General features: G+C 43.4%; 1 long non-coding RNA gene across 2 annotated transcripts; it reads right to left on the minus strand.

Annotated features, from left to right (window-relative positions):
- Nucleotides 4,687–5,999, minus strand: LOC109719634. 2 transcript variants are annotated; one of them, XR_002218752.1, is made up of 7 exons: nt 5,696–5,999; nt 5,520–5,619; nt 5,350–5,440; nt 5,168–5,264; nt 5,014–5,082; nt 4,849–4,916; nt 4,687–4,732 (listed from the first exon to the last, which is right to left on the minus strand). It is a non-coding gene; the product is annotated as an uncharacterized LOC109719634 (long non-coding RNA). The 2 variants fall into 2 exon arrangements; XR_002218751.1 differs by having other exon boundaries at nt 5,168–5,267; nt 5,696–5,994.

An 8,736-nucleotide genomic window follows, 5' to 3' on the forward strand; every position in this document is an offset into this window, starting at 1 on the left:
ATTTCATACACTTTATACATCACATTTTTCTTTTACATTTGCTTAACTTCCAAATACAATCACATTGTTACATTTAATACAAGTTGGTTGTTGTCATTCCATTCTAACCCCTAGGCCCTGGTGACTCAGGGTACTGCTATCTCAGTCTTTGGGGTAGGGCGTTATCTACGAAGCTACGCCCTTGCCTCGCGCCGCCGCGCCGCTTACGTGTGTACCTGAAACACCTCAAAACAACGTGGAGTGAGAACCAACTCCATGGTTCCTAGTGGATATGGCCACCTAAGGAAAAAGCTCGACCAATAGGTCCGAGGAGACACTGCAACATGTTAGTTCAACAATATACAACAAATATATATTCAAATTGAAATACATGTCATGCCTCACAATATGCGATATGAAAATCATGCAACTATAGTAGATCAATTGATTCTACATTTACTTGGCTAATCTTAGCTCATAACATTCAACTCTAAGGTTTCTATTACCTTAGGATCACACTCAAGTCCACTGGCTTCTAAGGTCTCTATTATCTTAGCTCTAGCCTCTATCACTAGCTTATAAGGGTTCCACTACCCTATCGAAGCTATCCACCCGATTCGGCCTCGAGTCAATCATCCGTGGATATTCCGCGCTCTGGCTGCTCAACAGCCTACCGCTCTTTGAGACTTAGCCTTTTAGCAGCGAAATGGTCGCACACGCTGAACCTGGCTCAAGTCCCTTGACCTAGCCATTCTGGCGGCGAACACGTTGCACTTACCCAGTGAGGACTCAAGTCATGACCTATCCATCTGGCGGTGAACTAATCGCACCTCACCCAACAATGGTTTTAGTCACGACTCAGCCACCTGGCGGCACCCGTATCGTACTTACCGAACAATGGTTTCAGTCAATCCCGGCGGTCTGATCCACAATCGGCTTAACCATCCGGCGGCGAAATCGTCGCACACGCCACGGCAATGGTTCAAGCTTCGAGTGGTGATCTCCATGTGATCGCCCCCAATCCTCCCTCGGTATCAACCTCGGCGGCGAAATCGTCGCACACGCCCTAGCCTTGATACCAGGGTCATCACAAGTCCTGAAATTCCGAAATCCACTTCCACAGGTCGAGGGTCCATAACCAACCCTATGCTGTTGACCTAGAACATCCTAGTGGCTAATACCACTATACTCAACAACCTAGATTCAATACCACTCTAGGTTCCAGGTTTCAGTCACATAACCTAGGTACAATCGCTAGGTTCTATATCATCTCTACCTAGAGGTCAACTTCTAGGTTCACTTGTTCGACCTATGTTTACTAACACTAGGTTCGATGACACACACCTAGACTTGTTCGACTCTAGGTTCACTTGTTCAACCTATGTTCTTTAACACTAGGTTAGGTGCCACTCGATCTACCTGACATCCTAGTTGTCCAATCGAGTACTATAAAGTTCTCATGTCAATCAACTCTACTCATTCTAGAGTTATCATCTAGTTCACATGCATATCTACCTAGCATATTCTCACAATGCTAATCATGCATTTTTTAATTTATCTAGCGTTATTTTATATGCATCTACTTAGCATTTTACCACATGCATCATCTATGTCATTTTGTTAACATGCATCAATATGAACTCACTTTACTTAGACATACAGGCGACCTAGTCGCTTCGGTAAGCACAACGCACCTTAGCTTGCTTTCCGATTGCTCGTCCACACTTGCAATCGGCCTCCCGCGGTACTCGACACCCGGTTTGGCTCGATATCGCAGTTGCGCTCCAATCGCGCGCCGCTTTGCAGTTCCGAGATTTAAAGGTCTTCGCTTTGTTGTTACGGTGCTCAGGACCCAATCTCGCGATTTATGGACGTCGCCTCGGCCCTCCAGGCGATAACGAAGCCGAAAGCCCTTAATTCGACAATATCTTCTTGTAGGCTCGTCGGATCGTCGAACCGACTTCGCAAACGCATTTCATTACCTATCAATTAGATTTACAGATGGTCAAATGAGATCAAACACTCACAAATACCAAAATCCTATTTTGGGTGCCCTAGATGCTACTATAGCCAAATCCACCAAATCGATCTATGAAATGGGGGAAATCCATCTAGATAGCATGCTAGGGTTCCAAATAAACGAATTTTAGGGATCAAAAACCTATCTCTAACGATCTACGATGAGAGGGCTTAGAAGCTTGCCTCTCCAAGAAGCTCCAACCAAGGAGAAGATGAAGAAGATGAGGAATATCTCCTTCCTAGCCTTCTTCTCCTTCTTTTCTTTCTTTTCCTCCTTTTTCTTTTTCTTCTTCTTCTTTCTCCTTTTCTCTTTCTTTCTCTTCTTCACGTACAGAGAGAGAAAGGGAGCGGTGAGGGAGAGTGAGAGAGTGAGAGAAAGAGAGAGGAAACCCCTCTCTTAACCCTCTATTGTAACAATATCCATATAAGTCCCTCAACTTTCCACTCTTCATACTGCCCAGAGTGGGCAGATTTCGCACGGAGGGACCGGTCTCTCCCCCTTGGGGACTGGTCCCCGAGGACCTTCCAAAATCCACGCGTACGAGAACCAGTCCCTACCCGAGAGACCGGTGCCTGGGAGACCGGTCCTCCCGGTGAGGGACCGGTCCCCGAGAGCCTTCTGCCTAGTTACGCTTACGGGAACCGGTCCCTCGGTCGGGGGACCGGTTGCATTGCGCGTCCACTGCAACCCCAGCTAACGGGGACCGGTCTTTCCCTGCCAGTGACCGGTCCCCGAGAGCAGAATCTGCCAAATGCATATTTTTGCTTCTTTTGCTCTCGCGGACTCGACTCCAAAGCAATTTTTGTGTTTTGGACATCTTTAGCTCCTCCGAAGCCTACCAACTCGACAATTGGTCGATCCTGGACGAAGTATAACTCTTGGATTTCGAGAATTCACTTCCTTACATTTTAAGCTTCCTAATTGCTTGTAATCACTTGCAATTAGGCCAACTACTTGGACTTCCAAGCTTTCTCCCAAGCATTCCTTGCCCTATACAAGAAATCCTTCGTTACCATTTTTGAACCACTAAATGATCTCTCTACTTGAAATCAGATAGTCTCACATGATTTCCTAACCCTCAATTAGGTTTCCAAAAGGTTAAAATATTTTTACAACCCTCCACCAAGAAACCCCTCTTTTTAACCTAGGGTTTTCCAAACTTATGATAAAACCCTAATCCACATGCTAATCTCTACCATTTGTAGCTTAGATTAGCCTTGGATTTGCTAGAAATCAATTTAGAAGGTTTAAATCCAAAACCCTAGCTCAAACCCTAAAATCTCCAATTCTAACCCTAGGTTTTCCATTTCTCCAAAACGCCTAAAACACATGGAGAAACCTTGATTAACCCAGTTAGAATCATCTAGGGAAACTTAGAATCCCAATACCAAAGGATTTAGCAAAACCCTAACCTCTTGACTTGAAGACGAACCTCGAGTCGGAAGCACATCGAGCCACCAAGCGCCCGAGAGCTTGAACCACCGCTCCCTATGCGTTCCCGAGCTCGATCTCCACCAAGATCTCCAATTTGGAGAGGATGAAGAAGAGAGGGAGAGAGATGAGCTCCAACTCTCTCTCTCTCTATACGTGTGTGTGTGTGCGCGTTTCTGCTAGGGGAAGAGGATGGGGCCCCCTTATATAAGCCCCATACTCAAATTACACTTTTACCCCTCAAAAATAGCATTCTGGGAGGCTGCGTACCGGTACTCGGGCTCGCGTACCGGTACTCGGCCAGTCCAGTACTGGTACCCCATTCCAGTACTTCAAAACCCGAGAGCTCATATTCTTAGTTTTACACTACGTACCGGTACCCAGTTTTCCAGTACCGATACCCAATACAAATTCTGCAACTTAGGTAGATTTCGGCTTTTGGAGCCCGCTTTCGAGTCTAGTTTGCTCCGAAAACACTCAATGCTCTCCAAGCTTTGCTGGAACTTATTTAATAGCTTTTTAAGCTAGTTACCACCAGATTTTCATAATTGGAGAAGTTCGGGTTATTACAATAACCCTATATGCATAGAATTTTCACATATGTACACATATGAACAAAATGGCAACATAGACATAAGGAGAAATCCAATCATTTCGGAGAGCATGCACCACCCACCTCGTTTAATTACTAATTGCTAGGGTTTCCAAGCAATTCTATTTCCGACGCCGATTCGGCTCGACCTAGGCCTAACAAACGTAATTCAGCAATCTCTCCCATTCGGACGCTGTAATCCCATTGTAATCCAAATCAAACTTGTCCCCCATGTCGATTTACCCTTCAATTAGAGATTTGTAAGGTAAATTTAGTTCCAAACCTCATATGGACAAAACCCCAAAATCCAACCCTAGGGTTTCAAGTTCTATAAGAAAACCCCAAATCATGATGAATCCTTAGATTAAACTAGTTTAGAATCACCTAAAGATCTCCAATACATCAATTTTAAAGGATTTAATTCAAACCCTAACTCAAATCCATGAAATCTCACATTTGCTACATAGCTCTCCAAGCTTAATCCACCATAAAGAGCTTGCTTTACCTTCAAGCAAACTTTATCTAGCTCCTCCAATCTCGTCTTTGGTAGAGAGGTTGCAAGAGAGAAAGAGAGAGAGAAAATTATTAGAGAGGGGGAGAGGTGTTTCCTCCCCTTTCTCACTCATGTGGGGTGAAGGGAAAGAGAGAGAGGCTGTAGAGATTCAGCCCAAAAGAGTCCCGAAATTCAGCTCAGGTAGGCCTCAACCTTGCTGAAAACAAAACATCAGAACCGTACTGGAAACTAGTACCAAAGGTCAAATTTCGGTAAAATTCTCAATTGTACTATATTGAAATTTGAATCCCTGATTTTGGTTCACTTTAGTACCTCCAATTTAACCTCTAAAGGCTCTCCAATGTCAATGGAAGATGATTCACAGGGCGGTTGCACCCTCGCTGCGAGCAATACCAAAACGACATCAAAACACTCGTATACTAGTTAATATAGCCGGAACTTCACTTAATCAGTTTTCTAACTGAAATATCAGCTTACCCTTAGTTGAAATATTTTCCAAACCAGTTCCCAAGGTCACCAATTAGCTCAGAGTGATTCGGAAACCCGCTGCGAAGAAATAAGTCCAAACTGCATCAAGTCGCTTAATTAAACCGTGTTTAGTTCCGAATTAGAGTCATAAATTCCTACTTACCTTTATCAAGCTTCAAAGCAGCTTTTCCCTAGATTAAAGTGGATAAATCACAGCTAGATAACTCCTCTCTAGCTGCTGGAATCAAGTCCCAAACCTGCTGCTAAAACCGAATCCAATTTAGCCTTATACTTCATTAATACCCTTTAATAGCATTAACCTATAGTAACTAAGTTACAAATTACCTTCTTCACTTGAAATTCCAGCTCCCTGAGGATTGAAGCACTTCTAATTAACTCACCCAAGTTGTAATCTCAGCTCAAGTGATAACCATGACTGCTGTCAACAGCAAATTCAAAATTAGCATCAACACTCTCTAAAACCTCAACAATAGAGTAATTAGTTAGCTAATTACCTTTTTTCCGAAGCCCCAATTCAGCTCTTTACGAGATTAATGTAGAGAAGTCACCACTTAAAAGCTCTTCTCTCGCTGCTGAACCTTCTCTCTTACTCGGCTAAGAACAAGAACCCAAAACCACTCAAAATCCATTACTACTACACCAAGCAAGGAAAAAAAATTGAGCTAATTACCTTTCTATAGCTCTTCCTCTGCACTTCCTGGCAGTAAGCTCGAAGAACACTAATCAATTACTTCTTTCCTTCTTCCACAGCTAACTCCAAGCCTTCCCACAACAGCCAGCATCAAGTAGGCAAAGAGATTAAGTCCAAATCCACCATTTCTTGCATTAAGAGAGAGAAATCTAGAGAGAGAAAGCTAAAAAGACCCAAACCCTTATCCCCTAAACTCCAGCACCCTTCTGGTATCCTCAGGGGTCGAATTGGCTCTGTGGGGATAAGAACAAAAGCCAAAAGACCAAAAAAACCCTAAGCCACACAGCTGCTGATGCTGCTGCTTGCTGTACCGGTACAGACTAAGGGTTGTACCAGTACACCAATGCAGAAAATACAAATCTCAAAATTGCAATGCACTTTCTCGCTTCCCACGTTCCGACCACTCTCAAATTTATTCATAATTATCTTTAAACCCTTTATAACATGTAGGGTAGTTCCACATTTCATTCTACACACTCGCACTCCGCAATTTGCAAAAGTTCAGTGTATTACATTCACCCCTCCTAAAAAGAAGTTTCGTCCGCCAAACTTGTAAATACTTACCTCAAAATTCCGTCAAGAATAGATAGGGATAGTGCTCCTGCATTGTACTTTCCAGTTCCCAAGTGGCTTCTCGTTCATCGTGATTGCTCCAAAGGATCTTCACTTACGGTATCTCGCGGTTTCGAAGCCGTTTTACTTCTCGAGCTAGTATCCTCACTGGATGCTCTTCGAAGCTCAAATTTTCTTGTAAATCCACTGGAGTACTCTCCAATATGTGAGTTGGATCAAAAACATACTTTCGAAGTGTAGATACATGAAACACATTATGCACTCCAGATAGGTTCGGCGGTAAAGCAAGCCGATACGCTACGGGGCCTATCCGTTCCAATACCTCGTAGGGCCCAATAAATCGAGGACTTAATTTCCCTCGAATACCAAATCTCTTAACTCTTTTCGCCGGTGAAACTTTTAGGAATACATGATCACCAACTTGAAATTCCAATTCTCGCCGATGTTTATCCGCATAACTCTTTTGTCGACTTTGTGCTGTCAGTAGACGTTCACGTGCCAGTCGAACTTTAGTTTCAGCTTCTTGCAGTACATCTGGACCCAAAACTAATGTTTCACCCACTTCACTCCAATGAAGTGGTGATCTGCACTTTCTGCCATAAAGGGCCTCAAAAGGTGCCATCTGAATGCTTGCTTGATAACTATTGTTATAAGCAAATTTAGCCATCGGTAAGAACTATGGCCAACTGCCCCGGTGATCAATCACACAGGCCCGCAACATATCCTCAAGGGTCTGGATGGTACGCTCGGACTGCCCATCACTCTGGGGGTGGAAAGCAGTACTAAAATCCAATCGGGTACCCAAAGCCTCCTGTAAACTCCTCAAGAAATGTGAAACAAATCGGGTGTCCCGATCAGAAATAATAGAGGCAGGTACTCTGTGTAATCGCACAATTTCATCAAGATACACTTGTGCGAGTCTCTCCCCTGACCAAACCATATGAATCGGAATAAAGTGGGCAGATTTGGTCAATCTATCCACAATTACCCAAATGGCATCGTGACCTGCCTGTGAGCGAGGTAATCCAATAATAAAATCCATAGTGATCCGATCCCACTTCCACACTGGTATGGGTAAGCTGTGAAGTTTTCCTGCAGGAAGTCGATGTTCAGCCTTAACCTGCTGACAGGTTAAGCATCTCGACACAAAATCTGCAACTTTCTTTTTCATTCCAGGCCACCAGTAAGTCAGCTTCAAATCTTTATACATTTTCGTACCCCAGGGTGTAAAGCATACAGTGCCCAATGTGCTTCCTTTAAAATCTCCTCTTTAAGATCTGGATCGGCAGGCACACAAATTCTATCACCGAATTTTAGCAATCCCTGATCACCTATTCGAAAATCGCCAATTGGACCAACAGTGACCTTCGCTCGAATCTTTTGCAGGGATTCATCTTGAGCTTGCTTTTCTTTAATTCGATTGATTAGGATAGGTTGCACCACTAATGAGATAAATCTCCAAGGCGTGTCAGGAGCTACAACTTCCAAATTCAACTGCTCCATTTCCTTTACCAACAGTGGTTGCATAGTTATCGACATCGCCAAATTTTTCGTCGATTTTCGATTTAAAGTATCTGCTACAACATTAGCTTTTCCTGGATGATAGAGGATGGTCAAATCATAATCCTTGAGCAACTCCAACCATCTACGTTGTCTCAAGTTTAACTCCTTCTGAGTAAACAGATACTTTAAGCTTTTATGGTCCGTGTACACTTCGCAACGCTCGCCGTAGAGGTAGTGGCGCCAAAGCTTTAAAGCAAATACCACAGCTGCTAACTCAAGATCATGTGTAGGGTAGTTCTTTTCATAATCTTTCAATTGGCGAGATGCATAAGCAATTACTCTGCCATTCTGCATTAGAACACACCCTAATCCATTTAGCGACGCATCGCTATAAATCACATAATCTATTCCAGTGACAGGCAGTGCTAGAATCGGGGCGGTGGTCAATCGTTCCTTTAGCTCTTGAAAGCTTCTTTCGCAGGTTTCATTCCACAGAAATTTAGCTCCTTTATGTGTCAATCGGGTAAGCGGTGTAGACATCTTTGCAAATCCTTCTACAAATCTTCGATAATATCCTGCCAAACCAAGGAAACTCCGAATTTCTGTGACACTGGTCGGCCTAGGCCAATCTTTAATCGCTTCAATCTTCTTTGGATCTATAGCTATCCCAGCCTCTGAAATGACATGACCCAGAAATGCCACTTCTCGAATCCAAAATTCACATTTCTTTAACTTGGCGAACAATTTCTTTTCTCGAAGTACTTGTAACACCACTCTTAGATGGCTTTCATGCTCCTCGTTACTTCGAGAATATATTAAGATATCGTCGATAAACATGACCACAAACCTGTCCAAATAGGGCTTAAAAACACGGTTCATTAAATCCATAAAGGCTGCTCGGGCATTTGTCAATCCAAACGGCATAACTGTGAATTCATAATGCC

The sequence above is a fragment of the Ananas comosus genome, linkage group 13 (assembly GCF_001540865.1).
Source record: "Ananas comosus cultivar F153 linkage group 13, ASM154086v1, whole genome shotgun sequence".
NCBI lineage: Eukaryota > Viridiplantae > Streptophyta > Magnoliopsida > Poales > Bromeliaceae > Ananas > Ananas comosus.